This window comes from Capra hircus, chromosome 2 (assembly GCF_001704415.2).
Source record: "Capra hircus breed San Clemente chromosome 2, ASM170441v1, whole genome shotgun sequence".
Classification (NCBI taxonomy): Eukaryota; Metazoa; Chordata; class Mammalia; order Artiodactyla; family Bovidae; genus Capra; species Capra hircus.
In genome coordinates, this window is record NC_030809.1 from 34,891,082 (window position 1) to 34,915,414 (window position 24,333).

General features: G+C 41.1%; 1 long non-coding RNA gene across 2 annotated transcripts; it reads left to right on the forward strand.

Moving 5' to 3' along the window:
• Positions 515–21,493, forward strand: LOC108637734. 2 transcript variants are annotated; one of them, XR_001919249.1, is made up of 3 exons: positions 515–625; positions 8,848–9,050; positions 19,769–21,493. It is a non-coding gene; the product is annotated as an uncharacterized LOC108637734 (long non-coding RNA). The 2 variants fall into 2 exon arrangements; XR_001919251.1 differs by lacking the exon at positions 8,848–9,050 and having other exon boundaries at positions 19,769–19,854; positions 20,630–21,493.

A 24,333-nucleotide genomic window follows, 5' to 3' on the forward strand; every position in this document is an offset into this window, starting at 1 on the left:
GCAGCAGTAGCAGTAGCAGAAAAGTTGAGTAATTTGCCTAAAAGTGAAAGTGTTAGTTGCTCAGTTGTGTCTGAATCTTTGTGACCCCATGGACTGTAGCCCACCAGATTCCTCCATCCATGCATTTCTCTAGGCAAGAACACTGGAGTGGGTAGCCATTACCTTCTCCAAGGGATCTTCTGACCCAGGGATTGAATCTGGGTCTCCTGCACTGTAGGCAGATTCTTTACTGTCATCTAAACTACCTGAATTTGCCTAAATGTACTTTGTAGTTATCTCAACCAAGATTTGAATCCAGGTCACTCTGCCTTCAAAGCTCTTAACCTCTGTTTTGGACTGAATGTCATGTATGGAAGCCCTAACCACCAATGTGATGATGTTTGGAGGTGGGGGCCTTTGGGAGATAATTAGGTTTGGATTTGGTCCTGTGTGGGGGTCCCCCTGAGATTAGTGCCCTTGCAAGAAGAGAAAAATAGACTTCTTCCCCCTTTTTCTCTCTCTCCAGGAACTTGCTCAAAGGAAAAGCCATAGGAGAACATAGCCAGAAGGTGGCTATCTACAAGCCAGGAGGCGAGCTTCTCACCAGGAGCAAATCCATGAGCCTGGACTACCCACCTCCAGAACTGTAAGAAATAAATTTCTCTTCTTTAAATCATCCAGTCTTTGGTATTGTGTATATTACAGTAGCCAAGCAGAGTATGACCACCAGATTATTAAGCAATCATTATGTTAGTACTGGGCTTCCCAGGTGGTGCTAGTGGTAAAGAACCTACCTATCAATGTAGGAGACCTAAGAGACTAGGGCTAGATCCCTGGATCAAGAAGATTCCCCTGGAGGAGGAGATGGCAACCCCCTCCAGTAATCTTGCCTGGAAAATCCCATGGACAGAGGAGCCTGGAGGGCTGCAGTTCATGGGGTCTAAAAGAGTCAGATATGACTGCATTGACAGCACACAGCACATATTAGCGCTATAGCATGAAAAGAAAATTATCTTAATGAGAAAAAGCAAAGCTCTTTATTTCTCCAGCTCTAAAAGCAAAATCCACATGGGACTTTTTTCTTGGTTCAAATAATATTTTATTCAAAATTAAGTTATAAAAGTATATGATGAGGTTAGTCACCAGAGAGACTCAGTTCTCCCTGCAGAGCTGTGGTTGAATCTCTGTGGGGATTCTGCAGTGTATTAGACTACAGCCAACTCTCTGGGGTGCTCTGCTTTCATGAGCACTAAAATCCTGCACAAGTGTTGAAGGGAGGACTTGAAAGACCCTCTGAGCTGACCCAGAGTCCAAATATTCCTTGCCTGTGCTCCCTATTAGGAGATTCTGGCTTGATCAATCTTAGATTTTTGCTCATAGCCAGCAGCAACTGTACATGCCACACAGCCAGTACCTTAAGCTCTCAGAGGGATAAAATGCCTCATCACTCAGCAACCACTTTGGCAGACTAAAGGGTGACATTGATTGGCTCTGAACAAGTGAGTAAGAGAAACCATGTCCAAACCTCCGGAGGAATTTATGATAGAAAAAAAAAAAAAAAAGCTCTTTTTAACCCAATCTTTTACAGACTGATAAATAAATGCAAATCCATTTGCAGTGGGAAGTCCAATCACTCAAATGAGCGTACCACCAAAGTCACTCTTAGAAAATGACACATTATTTTATTCATTTATTCAATGTCTACTGAGCCTCTGGAATGTGCCAAATACTGTTCTAGGCCTTTGGGATACAGCCTGAATGAAAATTATCTCTCATATCAAGGAGAAAGAAAATAGATAATATACTGGGTAGTGACAAGTGCAAGGATAGTGACTGCAAGCATGAAATTAAAAGACGCTTGCTCCTTGGAAGAAAAGATATGACAAACCTAGACAGTGTATTAAAAAAGAAGAGACATCTCTTTGCCAACAAAGGTCAATATACTCAAAGCTATGATTCTTCCAGTAGTCATGTATGGATGTGAAAGTTGGACAATAAAAAAGGCTGAGTGCTGAAGAATTGATGCCTTTGAACAGTGGTGCTGGAGAAGATGCTTGAGAGTCTCTTGGACAGCAAGGAAATCAAACCAGTCAATCCTAAAGGAGATCAACCCTGAATATTCATTGGAAGGACTGATGCTGAAGCTCTAATACTTTGGACACCTGATGCAAACAGCCAGCTTACTGGAAAAGACCCTATGCTGGGAAAGATTGAAGGCAGGAGGAGAAGGGGATGACAGAGGACGAGATGGTTGGATGGCGTCACTGACTCAGTGGACATGAGTTTGAGCAAACTTCAGGAAATAGTGAAGAACAGAACTGTGTGCTGCAGTCCGTGGGGTCACAAAGTGTCGGACATGACTGAGCGACTGAACAACGACAAGAGTGCAAAGCAGAAAAGTAAAATAGAAAAAGGAAACAGTGAGGAGGGAAATGGATGCTGCTTCCACACGGTGGTCAGGGAAGACAGGCCTGTTTGATAAAAGACCTGAAAGAAATAAAGGGACAAGGCTAGCCATCCTGGTATTTGTGAAAAGAGAGTAGCAAGAGCAGGAGGCTACATGAGCCATTCAAAGGCATCAGCGGTTGGAAGAGAGAGGAGAGAGAAAAGGTGATTCAAGGGGCAGTCAAGCCAGATAAGATGCCACCTGAAAAGCTGTGCGAGGACTTAAAGATTCCAGTCAATGAGGTGGGAAATAATTGAAGGGCCTTCAGCAAAGGAGTAACATAACAGGCCCAACTTACTTAAAGGAACTACTCTGGATAAAATATCAGAAGAAAGGAGAAAGGAAACTGAGAAATCAGTGGAAAGTTTCTCCAGTTGTTCAAGGAAGAGTTGACAGTTTGAGCCAGAGGCTTCCCTGGTGACTCAGATGATAAAGAACCTGCCTGCAATGTGGGAGACCCAGATTTGATCCCCAGGTCAGGAAGATCCCCTGGAGAAGGGAATGGTACCCACTCCAGTATTCTTGCTTGGAGAGGTCTAAGGACAGTGGAGCCTGGTGGGCTACAGTTCATGAGGTTGCAAAGAGCTGGATATGAGTGAGCAACTATCACTTTTTTCCAAATGCAATGGAGGTCATGAGAAATGGTAAAATCTGGATGTATCTTGAAGGTTGCTGACAGCTTGGATAGGAGTGTGATAAACCAAGAGCGTAGTTTAAGAAAGTTGAAGAAAACACATGAGTCTAGAGAGAACATCAAGGAAGTGAGGCCCAAGGGTTAACAGTTAACAGTGGAGAGTAGTTAGTATGTGCCAGACATTAATATAGGTGCTTAGTGCATGGCCAGTCACTTCAGTCGTGTATGACTCTTTATGACCCCCTGGGCTTTAGCTCACCAGGCTCCTCCATCCATGGAATTCTCCAGGCAAAAATACTGGAGTTGGTTACCATTTCCTTCTCCAAGGGATCTTCCCAACTCAGGGATGAACCTGTGTCTCCTACATTGCAGGTTGATTCTTTACTATTGAGCCACCTGGAAAGCCCAGGTGCTTTAAACTCACTTAACACTCATAACACTATGAGGTGTATAATTGTTCACCATTTGAGGATGTGAGAGTTGGACTGTGAAGAAAGCTGACTACCGAAGAATTGATGCTTTTGAACTGTGGTGTTGGAGGAGACTCTTGAGAGTCCCTTGGACTACAAGGAGATCCAACCAGTCCATTCTAAAGATCAGCCCTGGGTGTTCTTTGAAGGGAATGATGCTAAAGCTGAAACCCCAATACTTTGGCCACCTCATAGAAAGAGCTGACTCATTGGAAAAGACTCTGATGCTGGGAGGGAATGAGGGCAGGAGGAGAAGGGGACAACAGGGGATAAGATGGCTGGATGCCATCACTGACTCGATGGACATGAGTTTGAGTGAACCCTGGAAGTTGGTGATGGACAAGGAGGCCTGGCGTGCTGTGATTCATAGGGTCGCAAAGAGTCGGACACGACTGAGCGACTGAACTGAACTGAACTGAACTGAGGAAACTGAGGCACTGGGAGGTTTAGGAACCTGCTGGATCACAAAGCTGGATAAGCAGGAGAAGCATGATTCAAACACAGATATGTTACGGGGTCTTGCATAGAGAAAGGCTCGGGTTATGCGTCACCAATTTCAGACCTTCTTTCTGCTTCAACTTCCACACTCCCCAGTGATGGTCTGAAGAGGGAATAAAAAATGAAGGTCAGAATTTTGCACCATTTAAATTCTAAGCTTGTATGATTATCAGCACTAGAAACGAAGAGTCAAACAAGTTCTTAAAACTAAAGCACACACATATAGACACACAAACAAACCTTCCCTTGAAAGAAAGGCAAACAAGCTCAGGAAAAAAATGAAGACACTTTGTATTTTATTCAATTTACCCAATTCCATCTATAGATTGTAAGGTGCCTTTCAATTTCTAAGCATTATTTTGCCAGAATTATATTGTTCTTAATATACTTTCCACTATATGAAGCCGCAGTGCTTCCGCTAGAGTAGAAACGGCTTTCTCCCTACAAATGATATTTGTAAACCATTTATTTAAAAACCAGTTTTTAACCCTTTTAAGCTATCTTATTATATATAATATTTTAGAGGGATGATCATAATAATGGCTGATAATAAGCATGAAAACCACAATTTTCACGTTGTTTTTATTGAGAACACTATGTTTACCTCATTATCTTGATATCTTTAATATAGTAGGAACTTGGTAAACTTTCCTAAATAAACAGAAGTTTGATATTCATTCCTAGTGTCAAAATATTGCCATGTACATATGCAGAATGCATACATAAAGCTCTCCTTTTGTAATTTTGAATTTTGCTGATCTGCTAAAGTGCCAGTGTTTATGAAAACAGACATTATTCTTGCTTGATTAATCTGCCTATTTATAAAGTTTCTTCATCATAGGTATCCCCGTACATGATCAAACCAAGTATTTCACCCCAGAGAAGTTATTGCCACTAGTCAATGATACCAGAGAGCTACTCTTCTTAATCAAATAGGGAAAACCTTGGAGACAAGCCTAGCACAAAGGAACAAATGCTGTTTGATTCCACTTCCACATAGTACCTAGAATAGTCTAATCTGTAGAGACAAGAAGTAGAATAGTGACCAAGGTTAAAGGGTGGAAGGAATGGGGACTTACTGTTTAATAGGTATGGAGTTTGGAATAATAAAATTCTGGCTAGCTGGTGGTGATAGTTATACTAGTGTGAATATGCTGAATTATACATTTAACATTAACCTTTCTAAACATTTTTATATTTTACTACAACACGCACAGAATAGGGCGGCTACAATGATTCATTTCTCTATTCTTGTTTAAGTGAAAGTGAAAATTGCTCAATCATGTCCAACTCTTTGTGACCCCGTGGACTATACAGTCCATGGAATTCTCCAGGCCAGAATCCACTTTCCCTTCTCCAGGGGATCTTCCCAGCCCAGGAATTAAACCCAGGTCTCCTGCATTGCAGGCAGATTGTTTACCAGCTGAGTGACCAAGGAAGCTCAATTCTTGGTTAAGTGGTTTTCTAAAAGCAGGCCATAAAAGTGTGGATGTCTGTATCCACTTGTATATAAATGCATATGTGTACACATTTACCACCCTTTGTCTCCAACTAATCCTCTTACCTCTTCTAAACCTATCATCAACCCCAAGTTTTTATTTCAAATATGCAGTTTGCCATTAACTTTAGTATCTCTCAACTGACTTTAGAGTTTTATTATTATTTTTTTATCTTTCAACTCAGTAGTTACTCAGAGAAGGCAATGGCACCCCATTCCAGTACTCTTGCCTGGAAAATCCATGGATGGAGGAGCCTGGTAGGCTGCAGTCCATGGGGTCGCTAAGAGTCAGACACGACTGAGCAACTTCACTTTCACTTTTTACTCTCATGTATTGGAGAAGGAAATGACCACCCACTCCAGTGTTCTTGCCTGGAGAATCCTAGGGACAGGGAATCTTGGTGGGCTGCCGTCTATGGGGTCGCACAGAGTTGGACATGACTGAAGAGACTTAGCAGCAGCAGCAGCAGCAGTAGTTACTTATTGATCTCCGAAATTAACAGCTGAATCTCCCTCTGCTTGGCATAGAAAAGGGTTCTTTTGGACTCCTGAGGCTCTTTGCTCCAGGCAGTTTACAGGGAAACCTTATCTCTTGCTAAGAGAAGCTGAGAAGCTGTTTGGGAAAGTCTCAGAAACAAAGTTCCCCAGCAGTGGGGGTTGGGGCATCCTATACTAGAAAATACAGTTTAACATTTTTTTCCCCTAACACCACAATCTGATGAAAGGGCACATATTACAGCTTTGCTGGCTAGAAGATATGGGCACAGTCCCCGGCCCTGCCTCCAATACCCATGTAATTTTATGTGAGTTACTTCTCTGATCTCAGCCTCCTTATCTGTAAGATCAGGAACACTAGGACCCACTTGCTCAGTCCTTTGAATGTAGATCTACCATGCAGGACATAGAGTAGATACTCAAGAAATTCTAAGTTTCTGTCCCTTCCCTAATCAGAGTGTCCTGGCATGACCAGTAAGGATTTGGATCTTGAGACTGTTGGGCAACCCACTGATGGCCCACAAACCCGTCAATGTGGAGAAGGATTTGCCTGTGATCCTGTGGTAGAAAAAGTGAAATCTCTAATACCAAGGACCATGAAGTATAATGGAGAAAAAGCAAATGGTTATTTAAAACCCAACTATAGCCACTTGCTTCTCCAGGGGATCTTCCCAGCCCAGGGATCAAATCCAGGTCTCCTGCATTGCAAGTGTATTCTTTACCACTGAACCCCCTGGGAAGCCCAAGAGGCCCTGTGAAAGTGAAGTTGCTCAGTTGTGTCTGACTCTGCGACCCCATGGACTGTAGCCTGCCAAGCTCCTCTGTCCATGGTATTCTCCAGGCAAGACTTCTGGAGTGGGTTGCCATTTTCTTCTCCAGGAGATCTTCCTGACCCAGGGATTGAACCTAGGTCTCCCACATCGCAAGCAGACTCTTTACCATCTGAGCTACCAGGGAAGTCAGAAGAGGCACCATCAGTTCAGTTTCAGTTCAGTTCAGTTGCTCAGTCATGTCCGACTCTTTGCGACCCCATGAATTGCAGCACGCCAGGCCTCCCTGTCTATCACCAACTCCCGGAGTTCACTCAGACTCGTGTCCATCAAGTCAGTGATGCCATCCAGCCATCTCACCCTCTGTCGTTCCCTTCTTCTCCTGCCCCCAATCCCTCCCAGCATCAAAGTCTTTGCTAATAAGTCAACTCTTCACATGAGGTGGCCAAAGTACTAGAGTTTCAGCTTTAGCATCATTCCTTCCAAAGAAATCCCAGGATTGATCTCCTTCAGAGTGGACTGGCTGGATCTCCTTGCAGTCCAAAGGACTCTCAAGAGTCTTCTCCAACACCACAGTTCAAAAGCATCAATTCTTCGGCGTTCAGCCTTCTTCACAGTCCAACTCTCACATCCGTACATGACCACTGGAAAAACCATAGCCTTGACTAGAAGGACCTTAGTCGGCAAAGTAATGTCTCTGCTTTTGAATATGCTATCTAGGTTGCTCATAACTTTTCTTCCAAGGAGTAAGCATCTTTTAATTTCATGGCTGCAATCACCATCTGCAGTGATTTTGGAGCCCAAAAAAATAAAGTCTGTTGTTTCCCCATCTATTTCCCTGAAGTGATGGGACCGGATGCCATGATCTTCATTTTCTGAATGTTGAGCTTTAGGCCAACTTTTTTACTCTCCTCTTTTACTTTCTTCAAGAGGCTTTTTAGTTCCTCTTCACTTTCTGCCATAAGGGTGGTGTCATCTGCATATCTGAGGTGACTGATATTTCTCCCGGCAATCTTGATTCCAGCTTGTGTTTCTTCCAGTCTAGCGTTTCTCATGATGTACTGTGCATAGAAGTTAAATAAGCAGGGTGACAATATACAGCCTTGACGTAATCCTTTTCCTATTTGGAACCAGTCTGTTGTTCCATGTCCAGTTCTAACTGTTGCTTCCTGACCTGCATACAGATTCCTCAAGAGGCAGGTTAGGTGGTCTGGTATTCCCATCTCTCTCAGAATCTTTCACAGTTTATTGTGATCCACACAGTCAAAGGCTTTGGCCTAGTCAATAAAGCAGAAATAGATGTTTTTCTGGAACTCTCTTGGTTTTTCCATGATCCAGCAGATGTTGGCAATTTGATCTCTGGTTCCTCTGCCTTTTCTAAAACCAGCTTGAACATCTGGAAGTTCATGGTTCACGTATTGCTGAAGGCTGGCTTGGAGAATTTTGAGCATTACTTTGCTAGCAAGTGAGACGAGTGCAATTATGCGGTAGTTTGAGCTAACTAAATTCCCTTGTTATCCTCAAACCTTCACTAAGATGTTCTACACACTCACTAGTGTGATATTTTAGGGGATAAATCAAGGAGAAAGCACTGTATTCTGCCTCAGGGGTGATGTGGTACCATACAGACACCGTTCTTGGGGACAGCATCACAGTCCATCACAAACTGAAAAGTGACTCAGAGCCTGAGTTGACCAAGAAAAGCATACACCATCCTTACCCTTCTTTCTTTCCCCTGCCAGAATTTTTGGAAAAACTATGAGCAATGTGGGGCTTCTATCACTTGCGGAAAAGGTTCTAATCCATTCCATTTAAATGTAAAACGATGGCACACCTCCACTGATGCCTGGGCATCTGCAGTAATACTGGCCTGGGATGTAGGTAGGAAGATGCCCATGTCCCCCAGAGCAAAATTCAAGGGTAGCACTCTGCAGTCCACTTCTCACAAAGGAACAGTCAGTCATCTCTGGAGAAAAGATTTATTTTTTCTATCAGGGTTGTGGGTTTTTTGGTTGTTATGTACTTACACCTCAAGCATAATTCTGGTTTCTTAACAGGAGCTGACTACACAAGAGAAAGTACATCAGAATTTCCTTTGGAAGTATTGTCAGCTGCTGACATGGATATTTCAAATTTGAGCTCCCAGTTTGGAGAGCAACAGAGATTCATAACTTCTTTAAAGACCTCATCTCATTTTGTGGAGGAAAGGAAGGGTGTATAAGGAGACAAGTTTGCTTTTCGATACAATTTCAGTGTAAAGGTAGATAAATTACCCTATTCATTTTATATTCTTTCACAGTTCTCTCCCCCACCAACCACCACTGGGTAGACGCTTGTGTCTTCAATTTGCTCTAATTTAATCACTGACTTAATTGTTTAAGATTCATAGACCCCCAGGTGAATATCTAATTTAAGTGGCGTTTGTTTCAGTACTCTTTAAAAATAGGTTATCATTTTGATATTAGTAAAGCAGACGCAGGTGTACATAAGTTATTTTCTCTATAGAATTACAGTAACTTACTTTCTAGTTTGCTAGTTACTTGAAAGGAAAAATAATTATGGTAAGAGCAATGCTTGGAATATAATTGATTCTCAGTAAATATTTTAAAGGAAATAAAGACTAAAGATATCAAAAAATGAAGCAATGAATCAATTAATGAACATATCAAGATGGCGTTATTTCAAAGGAATTGACCAAATGCTCCTAGCTTATAGGGCTTCCCTGGTGGCTTGGATGGTAAAGAATCTGAGGCAGGAGTGCTGCTGTGCTGTGCTTAATCGCTCAGTCATGTCAGAGTCTGTGCGACCCCATGGACTGTAGCCTGCTAGGCTCCTCTGTCCATGGGGATTTTCCAGGCAAGAATACTGGAGTGGGTAGCCCTTCTCTTCCTCCAGGGGATCTTCCCAACCCAGAAACTGAACCCAGGTCTCCTGCACTGCAGGTGGAATCTTCACCATCTGAGCTACCAGGGAAACCCAAAAATACTAGAGTGGGTAGCCTATCCCTTCTCCAGGGGTAAGTCAGGAGATCCGGATTCAATCCCTAGGTCAGAGAGGTCTCCTGGCAAAGGAAATGACAACTCACTTGAGTATTTTGCCTGAAGAATTCCATGGACGGGGGAGCATAGAGGGCTACAGTCCATGGGGTTGCAAAGAGTTGAACATGACTGAATGACTAACACACTTCACTTGCTCTGAAAGGGCATTTAGTTATTGATAATCCATGGAGAGATTTAGACTTTCCACACTCTGAGAAAACCACCAGTTAAGATCTTTTCAGTTGTTGAGGAGGTTATTTTATAGGGCTGTTGTCGGGGAGGCAGTGTGGTATAATGAAAGAACATGGGACTTAAGGTAATGCACAAACCCAGGTCCAGATCCCATCTCCATAAGCAAGTGACTTCACCTCTCTCTTCTCTCCCCCTAGCTTGTGTAAGTATCGGTTCCACTCTCTACCTCCCCACAATAACATCCCTAACCCAGCCAAGAGCATAAGCACATACACGCACCCCACGTACACCAGTGTGTTTATATAAATATTTGCCTAGGCAAGTGGGTACCTAAAACTTTTAGGCGGCTTGTCTTTGATTTACAGGTTGAAGTCTGAAAGGAAAAGGGAACTCTCCCCCCTTCTACTGCTTTTCTCTTTGTTTACTGAGCACTGACTGAAAGAATAAGTGAATACGCAACTCAAGCTACTAGTCTCTTTCATATTGAGTATGTCAAAGGATTTGTAAATAAGTATAAAATAGATATTTTGACTTTTAATAAGACATGTGCCTTTAACTAAATTATCATCTTCTGAAAAAAGTGATGTTTAAGATATTTGTGCAACTTTCTTAGAGATGAAATACAAGTTCTCTTTTCTCTTTTCAACAGACTGTTTTCTTCATGGACAAGTGTTTGTGGTTGAACAATTATAGCACTCCATCCAACTCTGGAATTCACATTGTGTTGTGAATTTGTAACATTTAATTTTTGTGTTTATAAAAAGATAATATATCACTATCACACTATATTATTATCATACTAAGTGAAGTCAGAGGATGATAAATATATGTTATCACACATGGAATCTAAAATATGATACAAATGAACTTATTAGCAAAATAGATACAGACTCACAGACAAAGAAAACAAGTTTATAGTTACCAAAGGGAAATGGGGGCATAAATTAAGAATTTGGGATTAGCAGGCACAAACTACCAAATATAAAATAAACAACAAAATCCCACTGTATAGCACAGGGAACTAATATCTTGTATTAAGCTATGATGGAAAAGATATGAAAAAGATATAATAAAAAATAATTATGAAACAACAATGGAAAAGAAAATACAAAAATATGAACTATCATGTTAAAGAATATGAATCACTTTTCTGTACACTAGAAATTAACACAGCATTGTAAATCAAATATACTTCAATTTTTAAAAAATACTATACATAGGTTCAGTTGAGTCACTCAGTTGTGTCCAACTCTTTGCGACCCCATGAATCGCAGCATGCCAGGCCTCCCTGTCCATCACCAACACCCGGAGGTCACCCAAACTCATGTGCATCAAGTTGGTGATGCCATCCAGCCATCTCATCCTCTGTCGTACCCTTCTCCTCCTGCCCCCAATCCCTCCCAGCATCAGGGTCTTTACCAATGAGTCAACTCTTCGCATGAGGTCACCAGTAATTGGAGTTTCAGCTTCAGCATCAGTCCTTCCAATGAACACCCAGGACCGGTCTCCTTTAGGATGGACTGGTTGGATCTCCTTGCAGTCCAAGGGACTCTCAAGAGTCTTCTCTAACATCACAGTTCAAAAGCATTGATTCTTTGGCACTTAGCTTTCTTCACAGTCCAACTCTCACATCCATACATGACCACTGGAAAAACCATAGCCTTGACTAGACGGACATTGGTTGGCAAAGTAATGTCCCTGCTTTTGAATATGCTGTCTAGGTTGCTCATAACTTTCCTTCCAAGGAGTAAGCGTCTTTTAATTTCATGCCTGCAGTCACCATCTGCAGTGATTTTGGAGCCCCAAAAAATAAAGTCTGACACTGTTTCCACTGTTTCTCCATCTATTTCCCATGAAGTGATGGGACCGGCTGCCATGATCTTTGTTTTCTGAATGTTGAGCTTTAATCCAACTTTTTCACTCTCCACTTTCACTTTCATCAAGAGGCTTTTTAGTTCCTCTTCCCTTTCTGCCATAAGGGCGGTGTCATCTGCATATCTGAGGTTATTGATATTTCTCCCGGCAATCTTGATTCCAGCTTGTGTTTCTTCCAGTCCACTGTTTCTCATGATGTACTCTGTATATAAGTTAAATAAGCAGGGTGACAATATACAGCCTTGACGTAATCCTTTTCCTATTTGGAACCAGTCTGTTGCTCCATGTCCAGTTCTAACTGTTGCTTCCTGACCTGCATACAGATTTCTCAAGAGGCAGGTCAGGTGGTCTGGTATTCCCATCTCTTTCAGAATTTTCCACAGTTTATTGTGATCCACACAGTCAAAGGCCTTGGCATAGTCAATAAAGCAGAAATAGATGTTTTTCTGGAACTCTCTTGCTTTTTCAAGGATCCAGCAGATGATGGCAATTTGATTTCTGGTTCCTCTGCCTTTTCTAAAACCAGCTTGAACATCAGGAAGTTCATGGTTCACGTATTGCTGAAGCCTGGCTTGGAGAATTTTGAGCTTTACTAGCGTGTGAGATGAGTGCAATTGTGCGGTAGTTTGAGCATTCTTTTGCATTGCCTTTCTTTGGGATTGGAATGAAAATTGATCTTTTCCAGTCCTGTGGCCACTGCTGAGTTTTCCAAATGTGCTGGCATATTGAGTGCAGCACTTTCACAGCATCATCTTTCAGGCTTTTAAATAGCCTAGCTGGAATTCCATCACCTCTACTAGCTCTGTTCGTAGTGATGCTTCCTAAGGCCCACTTGACTTCACATTCCAGGATGTCTGGCTCTAGGTGAGTGATCACACCATCGTGATTATCTGGGTCATGAAGATCTTTTTTTGTACATTCTTCTGTGTATTCTTGCCACCTCTTCTTAATATCTTCTGCTTCTGTTAGGTCCATACCATTTCTGTCCTTTATCAAGCCCATCTTTGCATAATATGTTCCTTGATATCTCTGAGTTTATTGAAGAGATCTCTAGTCTTTCCCATTCTGTTGTTTTCCTCTATTTCTTTGCATTGATTGCTGAGGAAGGCTTTCTTATCTCTCTTTGCTATTCTTTGGAACTCTGCATTCAAATGGGAATATCGTTCCTTTTCTCCTCTGCTTTTCACTTCTCTTCTTTTCACAGCTATTTATAAGGACAGCCATTTGCTTTTTTGCATTTTTTTCCCGTGGGGATGGTCTTGATCCCTGTCTCCTGTACAATGTCACAACTTCCGACCATAGTTCATCAGGCACTCTGTCTATCAAATCTAGTCCCTTAAATCTATTTCTCACTTCCATTGTATAATCACAAGGGATTTGCTTTAGGTCATACCTGAATGGTCTAGTGGTTTTCCCTACTTTATTCAATTTTAGTCTGTATTTGGCAATAAGGAGTTCATGGTCTGAGCCGCAGTCAGCTCTCGGTCTTGTTTTTGGTGACTGTATAGAGCTTCTCCATCTTTGGCTGCAAAGAATATATATATAATACATAGGTTAATGAAATCGTAATAGTTAAGGCATAGGTTAATGGAATTATAATAGTTAAAGCATTAAAGTTATTAATACCTGAACATTACTGAGACTTTAAGTTTGCCCTTTTAATCATGAGTGGCTTTGCCCATTTCTTTCATTTTATTGGTACAATTGAAATACATGCAGTTAAACCATTTGCCCTCAAGGATCATGATAGTAGAGGAGAGTAGGAGCTGCAGCTCCTATGGGCTTCTGAGCAGAAGATCCAAAGGAGCCTATAATGTATAGGACTAGAATTTATATACAACACATAATCTGGGAATTGACCATTTCAATAACCAAATTAGACAAAAATCCTAAATATTTGTGTTAATTTTTAAAGACTCCATCTGTTTAAGATCAGGAGGTTAATGCAAATTAACAACAAAAAAGGTGTTGGCATGTGTAGGTTGGCTCAAGCAAGTTCCAAGAACCCGTGACTGAAGAGTGAACTCTGATTCTTTCCTGGTTTCTCTTCATTGTTTGGAATTAGTATGGTCTAAATACCATGAGTAATATGGAAGTTCTCTGAAGGGTAAGTTACTGCTCTGATTAACACTTTCTGATAATTCAACTGGAAACGTAATTGAGAAACTTTCCTATGGCAGTTTCTCAGAGATGGGAGTGATATGCAGAGTCACTCTGCTTGGAACTTCATCAGTTTATTCCTAAATCCTGGCAGGATGAATTCATTGCTTGCTTGGTTGTTGCTATTGCCTTTTCATGCCTAAGAAACAAGTCCTGGTCCTTAAATAGCTGCTGTCATCACCCTTAACCCCATAATACACCTTCTTCTTTATACTTTGTATTTCAAATTCTACAGGATATTCTATACATGATATTACTAAAAGAAAAGTAATAGAGGATGTGGTGTTTTAAATGAAAATAGTTTATAAATATTCTGCATGTTCTTTTATGAGGTTAGTGTCTAGATAAGGTTTTAGCCCATGGGCTCTGGTGATAAATGGTAATGCAAATTATACTGGTATAGCACTTGCTTCTTTAACGTATTCATCTTCAGAGGAGTCCAAACTACTTTAGACATTTCTTTCTTTATGTCTTTCATGTATCACCACTGGCTTACTTTTAATCTAGTTTATTTTTATTATTGAAATATCTATGTAGCCATAAAATTTAAATAATTATAAAAATAAGGTTATATAAATAAAAAGGACAGAGTTCACATCTTTCAGACATTCTCTTTGGAGTCATTTAAAAGATGTTTAACTTTCGGGCCCCAGTAAATTCTCTTGTGGCCTTGCCATCACCGCATTAGGTGGCCAAGTAGATAATTTGTGTCTTGAGCCAAGGTTAAGAAAAAACAACTGTAGATAACAATTGAAACTATAAACTAGAAAAAAAAAAAAAAAGGAGCAGCAAATTACACCTGTGTATTAGCAGGATTTAAAATAAATTTTATGGTTCTTTAGCTTGAGTTTAGATCCATATTTTTTTAAAGTGCATCTTAATCACTCTGTTCATGGGCCTCTCAACATGCTAGAGAAGACTCTTGAGAGTCCACACGGAGATGAAACCAGTCAATGCTAAAGGAAATCAACCTTGAATGTTCATTGGAAGGACTGATGCTGCAGCTCCAATATTTTGGCCACGTGATTCAAAGAGCTGATTCATTGAAAGAGACCCTGATGCTGGGAAAGACTGAGGGCAAGAGAAGAGGGTGGCGGAGAATGAGATGGTTGGATGGCATCACCGACTCGATGGACATGAGTCTGAGCAAAGTCCAGGAGATAGGGAAGGACACGGAAGCCTGGTGTGCTGCAGTCCACAGGGTCGCAGAGTCAGACATTAACTTAGTGACTGAACTTCAACAGCAAATCACTCTGTATTAAGAACAAAAAACAGTAGTGAAGAAATTTCCTTGCTACACATTTTAAATAAATATTTCAGTATGTAGAACAGAGACCTTATTTTAGTGAATAATCATAATAGTTAAAAAAGCAGACTTTCTGACTACACCTAGAAAGATCACTTTTTCCTTTTTCAGTAATAATAATAAAAATAAAATAAATTCCAGTAAATGAAGCTCCTTCATAAACTGCAGAAGACTTCTTAGAAGTCTTTCCCCTACTTTTGTGTGATATTATAACTCTTGGGAGAAGGTTCTACTGGGGTTTTGAAACACTAATAAAGTCAAGGTGTCCTTTTTACTGCAGGTTTTTAGACTTTCAGCTTCTTAGATAAAGTTCATGTGAATATTAGAGTCCAATAATGCTGCCTAACATAAAATATGTTCTCAATTTATAGCTAGAAATAATTAGAAGTCTTCATTTTAAATCATTCACACTATGGGCAAATCATTGAATGACATTTCTAAGAACTTTCTATTCAAGTAAGAGGAACTGTGTAGATCATCCTTTCTTGACATTTGTAATGGTAAAACCCCCTTCACTATAGCTATTGTTTTGGTTTTCTGCATAGTTGAGCGATTAGAATGTGCTTTTTTAGAAAATAGGAATCCTAACCCAAGAAGTTAAAGGACTAAAATTCATTCTCAATCATGCTAACACCTGGTTAAATTTGATGCCTTCTCACTAATTTGTGGTTTCTTCAGTTGTTACTAGTCTATAATTGGTTTTCCACTGTAGTACCTCCTGCATCCAATTCTCTATTTCCAGGGTCCCTGAACATGGCCTACTACAATTCCAATTCAGGTTCCTCTTATACCAGGAACCCTGTCCTCATTAATCTGTCTACCTCCAATATGACCTCTAGCATTTAAGATGGTTTCTAATAATTTAATCACTTTGGATTTGGTGAAAACTTTTTAATGTTTATTTTATACTAGAGTATAGTTGATTAACAGTGTCACATTTCAAGTGTATAGCAAAGTGAGTCACTTATACATACACATGTATCTATTTTTTTTTCCAATTCATTTCCCATATAGGTTGTTACAGAATATTGAGTAGTTTCCTGTGCTATACAGTAGGTCCTTGTTGATTATTTTACATATGTTAGTGTATTTATGTTAATCCCCAACTCCTAATTTATCCTTCTCCTGCATTGGGGAAATCTTGCTTATCTTCATTTACTGTCTAAAATGAAACCTACCTCCTGGACTTCCCCCCCATATATTTCCACCTGTTTTCCAAACTTGTGTAAAACCATCATGAAAGCTGAAGCTACTGAACTTGGCAGAATTCTGTGCAGGCAACTGGTCTTGTTGGCCATAAGTTCCTTAGTCACAGCCATAGGTAATCCACTTCCTTCTTGGCTGTTAGGGAAGGGTTTGGTAAGCCAATCTAACAACTTCCACGCCTCACCCCCTACTTGCCTGGGATAGTTCTTTGCTCCTGCCCGAGGCTTCTTGCCAGGTTGTACAGAGTGATCAAGTTACCTCTGCAGTGGAGCCAGCAGGGCAAAATGCTGTTTATCTGCCATCCACTCCACAGTTGTCTTTTCAACATCAAAAGTTGTGCCTCCCTTGTCTCTTTCTTGTTTTTCTACCTCAGGAAATCTACCGCTTGTCTCATTTGTTTCTGAAGAATTGATGAATGTTCTAATTTTCAATTTTGCTTCCCTGTTCCCAGTAACATACTGAACTGCACATAAATTGGTGAGACTTAACTTCAGCAACAAATGAAATAAGTTAAAAAAAAAAAAGAAAGAAAATCTTTCCCCCCATCCAGAAAGTCATATGCTAAGGCCTGAGAGCAATGGGAATGGAATGCTTCAGAAAAGTTAGACATTTACACTTCTCACAAATGTGAAAACAACACCTTTCATTTCAGTCATAGAGTTTTGCTTAGAATTGATGCCTTCTTATAATGATCTTTGCTGGGATTAGTACATGAAAAGCTCTTACGAAGAGGCAAAATCTATGCTATGTCAACGGACATTTGGCAAAGAGAGTGACTCATCGTCATGAATTCTGTGTGCATTAGAGTTCAGTTGGGTGGCCAGGTGATCAGTAGGAGTGTCTTATTTACCTGGGAGGACCTGGAAAGCCTTTTCCACAGTGTCAACAGGATTGTTGTTAAGCAGCAAGTTGGCAAACATGGGAAGGTTGTCATTAAACAATGTTGGGATTCAGAACTGTTGACGTTTATTTGCTTTTTGACTCTTCAACAGCTCATGGAACTATCCAAGCTATCTGAAAAGTCACATGCATCATTGCACTCCTCTCTCTCTTTTCAAAGCTCTTGGCAACTCTATAACAGGGTGAAGAAAATCCTGTAGGGCAAGGGCTTTTTTACATGGGCTTCCATAAATGGGCTTTCAGGAGTTCGTGAACTCCTGCAAATATATTTGGCATGTGGTGTATAATTATGTGTGTATAGAGAGCCTCCTCTTTGGATAGAGTGAGAGGGTTACATGTCTTTTATTAGATTTTTAAGGGGTCTGTGAAACAATGATGTTTACAAACTATGCCTCTGGGGTCTAAGTTGAGCAGCTTTAATAATATGGATGGGGAAGCAGAAAGAACACTGGCATAGTGCATGCTCTTCTCCTGCACAATCTGTAAAAGCAAGGCCATGTAGGTAGTCATGGAAGTATAAGACAGAAAACCTTGGTCACTGCTGCAAAATCAAACTGGTATGTTGAAAGCGACTGAATTTGAGAGAAAATTAACATAGCTCCTCGAAGGCATCAGGACACTCTCATCCTATCCATCTAGAAAGGAGTTTTCTAGCTTTTGGTATTCATTGGAAAACTGACAGCAAGTACTGCTTGTCTAAGAGTTGTTGTTTAGTCACTCTAAGTCCAGACTCTTTTTGCATCCTACTTACAAGTTTCTCCTCAGATGCAAATGGGTTCAGGACCTATTTGCTGTTGTGCTTGGCTCGTCACACAGCTCTGAGACTTACATCCAGGGGGACCTTTACACAGCCTTCTATTTGCTGAGTAAAGAGAAACTGTTGGATCAGGAGTTGTGCTGTTCCACCCCCAAATCTGTATAGTTTTCTAAAATTGCATCAAGGTAGCAGACTTCAGACATGGCAGTCCAACCTCTGAGACCTTAGTAAATTTTGGTATCTTATTTCTGTTAACTTCACAGTAAGGGAGCACTGGAGATGCTTTTCTTGCAAACTGAATCACCACCTTTGACTGTGCCTTCCTCATTCACTGGTGGATCCACATCCATCCACCTTATGAAAACAACAATAAGCTTTGCTACAGTTGGCTGACCCTGGCTTCTCTCCAAGGCAGGCTTCTGCCTTATAGAATTTTTTTTTTTTTTTTTTTTGTCTCATGGTTTCTTAGGTCAGTGAAAAATTGGTTAAAAACTGGAATTTTTTCTTTGAGTTTATGGTTCATTTGTAGGCTTGTGCCTTATTTGCCAGGTTTCCAAAAGACACTATCCTGCCCATGCCTTATCAACTTCACTTACAGAGTTTATAAGCTATGACTACTGGGTGACCTCCCTCCCCTCAAAACCTTCGCATCTCCCACTGCCCCCTTTTGTTTTTATTTGAGGTGGGGGAATAGAACACAGACTTCCCTTGAAGTTTTAGATAGCATTCTTAAAATGGGTTATTTTGCTTCCTACTATCCTTCCAACTAACTGCACACACACACCCAAACTCAATTTCCAAAGAATGTGAGATTTCACTCATCAAAAAGTCAAGTTATCATAATTAACTGGCAACCTATCTGCTTTAGCTGTGCTGAGTCTGCATTAGTATTTTAAATACATCTCTCTTAACTGATGCTATCATCAGTTCAGTTGCTCAATTGTGTCCTACTCTTTGCAACCCCATGGACTGCAGCACGCCAGGCCTCCCTGTCCATCACCGACTCCTGGAGTTTACTCAAACTCAAGTCCATTGAGTCGGTGATGCCATTCAACCATCTCATCCTCTGTCGTTCCCGTCTCCTGCTGCCTTCAGTCTTTCCCAGGAGAGCATATGCTATCATATCTTTTCCCTTAAGTCTAAAAGCTATCCTTTAGTTTTCATGCATTGGAGAAGACAATGGCAACCCACTCCAGTGTTCTTGCCTGGAGAATCCCAGGGACGGCAGAGCCTGGTGGGCTGCCGTCTATGGGGTCGCACAGAGTCAGACATGACTGAAGCGACTTAGCAGCAGCAGCCTTAAATAAAAAGTGTTGTTGAAACACAAGTGCCTTGGGTATAAAATCTGGATAGTCATTTGCATATAATTGTGACAAGTGTGATGAAACATAATGGTATGGTCTCTAAACTTTGCAGACTTCAGACACAAATTCCCCCTTTAGAGTTTAATGGATTTTTAAATTTTATTTCATAAATATATTAATTTATTACTATTGCTATAACAAATCAGTGGTTTAAAATAGCAAAAATGTATTTTCTTACAGTTCTAGAGGTCTGAAGTCCAACATGTCTTCCACTGGGCTGAAGTCAAGGTGGCAGCAGGGCCCTATTCCTTCTGGCTGTTCCAGAGGTGAACTCATTTCTTTGCTTTTCCCAGCTTGCAGAGGTAACTTGTATTTGTTGGCTCCACACCCCTTGTTCTGTCTTCAAGGACAGCAACACAACAGTGAGTCTCCGCCACGCCCCCTGCCCTCTCCTTTATAAATTTCCTGTGCCTACGCTGGGCCCACCTGGGTAATTCAAACTACTCTCCCCATCTCAAGTTCTTAACCTAGTCACACCTGTAAAGCCCCTTTTGTCGTGTCGCATCATATATTCCCTGGAGGTTCTGGAGATTAGGATATGGACATCTTTGGGAGCCATCATTAAGCCTACCACAGTAAAAATTAATGGGGTGTCTACAATATAATGCTTACTCTAAAGAAGATACTTAGTCTTCAGAATTTCATTGGAAATCAAAATATTTACTGTTCACTAGACCAATTAACCCCACCCAGATCAGAACTGTTAGAGTCAATTCAAATGAAAATCTTTCCAATTCAACTCCACAAATGCATTTTGGGTGCAAGTATTACACTGGAATGTTGAGAAAAATCCAACAGTTCTTTGGGTAAAAGGAGTTGTCAAGGTAATTTCTTTCTAGGCTGTGGATTTCTCCACAGATGTTGCAGATAAATCAGGAAGAGGCTGGAGTCATGGCACCTGTGTTTAGTATTCTCCAAACTGTGCTCAGAGCTGAAAAACCATGAACACTTTCTCCCATCCCCATTCCCTGTAAAGGAGTTATGCAGCTGGTTTGCCCTGCAGTTCTGACTTTTCCAAATTTTGTAACTTTATGCCTTCAGACACAGAAAACAGCTGAGGAGGCCGTGCCCAGTTCTTTAGGTGGCTGATGATCGCCCTCGCCCTGTTCCCTCTGGATGCCTCTCTCTCTGCGGATGATGAGTGACGTGTGGCGAAGGTGGAGCAGGTGTGCCGTGTCCGCCCTTGGCGTGTTGAAGCGTGACTCGGAGGAAGAAACTTGGCTTTTCCATTTCTTACAGGAGAAGGGAACCAAAGGGATGACAGACTCCCATAGGAAATGCACACACACATCTGTTTTTTTGGATTTGATGCTCTAGGCAGTTTCAGAAAACAAACCCCAGAGTAAAACCATCAACATGAGAATGCCTTCCTGCTGTTCAAAATTAGTCTCAGAAGCTAAGTAGCACTTTCTGACCAGGTGCAGGAGAATTTTTTTTTTCTCTCCTTTTTTCCTAAACACAAAACTAATTTTTATTACTTTCCTGGGCAATAAATTATTCTTTTCAAATAACATTTGGATAAAAATATCAGATGACCCTGGCAGTTTTTAAACATAGATATTTCTCATTCATAATCTTCGAAAACAAAATCTAGCTTTTGGACTTTATATATCCTCAAATAAGATCTAGATATAAGTATGTAAATTATGGCTGTGTATAATAAATATGTAGCCTACTGAGGAATTAGCATCATTAAGAAGAGAACTACTTACCTGATATTTTTGTCTGCTTTTGGCATACAAACAGTTGTGTGCTGGTAAATTAATAATAAAAGGCTCTCTAGGGGAAGACAGGCCTAATTTGTAATGTTTGTTGCTTTCTATGGTGTTAAAAAATGGGCTTCCCTGGTGGCTCAGTGGTAAAGAATTTGCCTGCTAATGCAAGAGATATGGGTTTGATCCCTGGGTGAGGAAGATTTCCTGGAGAAGAAATGGCAATCCACTCCAGTATTTTTGCCTGGGAAATCCCATGGACAGAGAAGCCTGGGGGGCTACAGTCCTCAGGGTTAAAAAAGAGTCAGATACAACTTAGCGACTACACAGCTACAACAAATGGTGTTTAAACATACTCCCATCAATACCCATTTTAAGCAACCATCCTGAAGTCACTGAAGGCAGGGATGGGGAGAAGGGGTCAGTTGTTTTTCCTGAGCTGGTGTAGGAATCTATAATATGAACTAGAGAATTCATATAGATAACAATGGGATATATTCAACTGATAAGAACAGATACTACACTTGATCTTAGCCAAAAGGCCGAGAAGCGATAACAACGGGATATATTCAGAATGACTGAACCCTGACTCTGAAAGTACTATGTACATTTTGCTATTCAGTGAACCATGAGGATATATCATAGATCTGTAACCAAGAACATGACTTCTGACCTAGGATGGTCTGGATTCCTCTTTTCCTAGATTCTGCTGATAATTCTTTGCTCTGTATCTTATCCTGGTTATCCTGGGTGTCTGCCTCTTACTTCAGGGGCTTTGGTAAAAATCACAGGATGCCCCAAATTCTTATTTATGAGGTTGACACCAAGTACACTTTTTATGTATGGAGTTTTCTCCAATTGCCCTGTGTGAAGGACTTGAGTCCTTTCCACAATCAGCTGGAAATACAAGGTGCCTGTACAGAAATTTCCTGAGACTGCCTCTTTTAACTCGCCGACCTGAGTAGTATATGTGTGTTTCCCACTGGATTGCTTTCCCTGCATTTTATTTGATTTGCAGTTGCAAAACTTTTTTACTGATGTACAAGGGTCCCTGTCTGCCTCCTACCCCTAGCCTCAGTATTGCCCTTAGACCTGGGGAGGTGAATCTGCTGCTCTGGGCTCCTGAAGCAAAGATTTGACTGTAGCCATCTGCTGGCTGTTTCCCTTCCCACTGAGTTTGTGACCCCAGTTCTAAGACCAATGTCTAAATTCCAGAGACACCAGAATTGCCCACCCAATAGGAACCGAGTGTATTGGATCTGAATTGGTATCTTTGTCTTGTGCATCTTCCAAAGGGCAGACTGTGCCCAAGATTGTGATAAAGGGAAGCTGTTGTTGTGAACAGAACTATACATAAGGGCTATGATGAAGCTTAAATTTGAGCCAGGCTTTCTAGGTCAAGGATGTAGGTTGGAATGTATTTCATGCAAGCATTTGTTGGCTTAAACTTGAAGTATTTAGACACACAGTATATAGACCTCCATTTGTACTCTTAATCCTGCCCTGTGAATATTAGGGCAGGACCCCCAAACCACAGGCAAACAGAAAAGTGTTCTCTTTTCTCCTTTAAGTGCAGACAGTCTACCTAAGGATGAGGTTTTTAAGAGGGAACCATTCTAGGGAAAGAAGCACGAACATGTGGATTACTTTATCAAAGAATAGAAAGCTAATGTCCCAGGGCCATTGCCAGAGACAATGTAGCCAGCCCAGCCCTGGGAGCTTCTGTGAAGACACACATGGCTCCCTAGATAGCAAGGAGACTTGTCAGTGGCAGTAGCCCAGTTTTAAGAACAGAGACCCACTTCTTCCTCCTCGTTTAACTTCCTGCCTATCCCTTTACCGCTTCCTACCTCCTCCAGGTGTGCCCAAGAGAGCTAATCACTGTCCTGCGGGAGGTGTTAGAGGTTCCCCTTAGCTGTAGACTCCGATGTCACTGTAGTCTCATCAATTCTACCATTGTCCATCTGTTTCTTTGTTGAAGTCAACCAACCAGTGAACATTTTAAACTCCTTTGGGTGAGAAGAATCACCTTCTGTGTAGACTCTGAGCTGAAAATAAATGTCTTCATTGTGCAGCACCATGGTCTTTTCTGTGTCATTAATCTCCTTTTTGCAAAGCCCAGCATCAGTAGCTCTAGGACATTACAATATAATTGCTGCCTACTCAACCTCAAGTTGGAGAAGGCAATGGCACCCCACTCCAGCACTCTTGCCCAGAAAATCCCATGGATGGAGGAGCCTGGTGCGCTGCAGTCCATGGGGTCGCGAAGAGTCGGACATGACTGAGCGACTTCACTTTCCCTTTTCACTTTCCTGCATTGGAGAAGGAAATGGCAACCCACTCCAGTGTTCTTGCCTGGAGAATCCCAGGGACGGCGGAGCCTGATGGGCGGCTGTCTCTGGGGTCGCACAGAGTCGGACACGACTGAAGCAACTTAGCAGCAGCAGCAGCAGCCTCAAGTAGGTTACTATATGAACATACTATTTCCGAAGGCTTTTTCAGCCAAACCTATGTCAGTGTGGGAATGCAAGTTAAGACACTCTACACTGGTGTCATTTTTTTTTTTTTGTACTCAATAGGTGGCACAATAAAAATTCAGCATCATGGCTATCTCCAAGACTGTCTCAGTACGCATGTAATAATAATGCTTATTCCAGTAGTAAGTACTTCTTATGGGAAAAATACTATAGTATCTTCTAGTTAGTCAAAGTACTCAGATAAAAATTTTTATGAACTAGGAAAATAAATAAAAAACCAATTAGCCAAAATATGAGGAGTATTGAGCACTGTGAGGTTTATGTTAAAAGTATGGCAGGGGTCCTGCCTTTATGATTATCACCAGTTGGGTAGAGGCAAGTCTAATACACCAAAAACAAGAGTAGAAAAACTAAGATAGTATATCACGCTGGACTAACGCATAGTGTTGACTCTCTGAGTGCTATCAGTAGCTGAGACAAGCAAGAAATCAATGAAGGAAGGTTAGGGAAATCTTGGAAAACATAGACTTGAGCTCTGACTTGACAGGTATGCAAT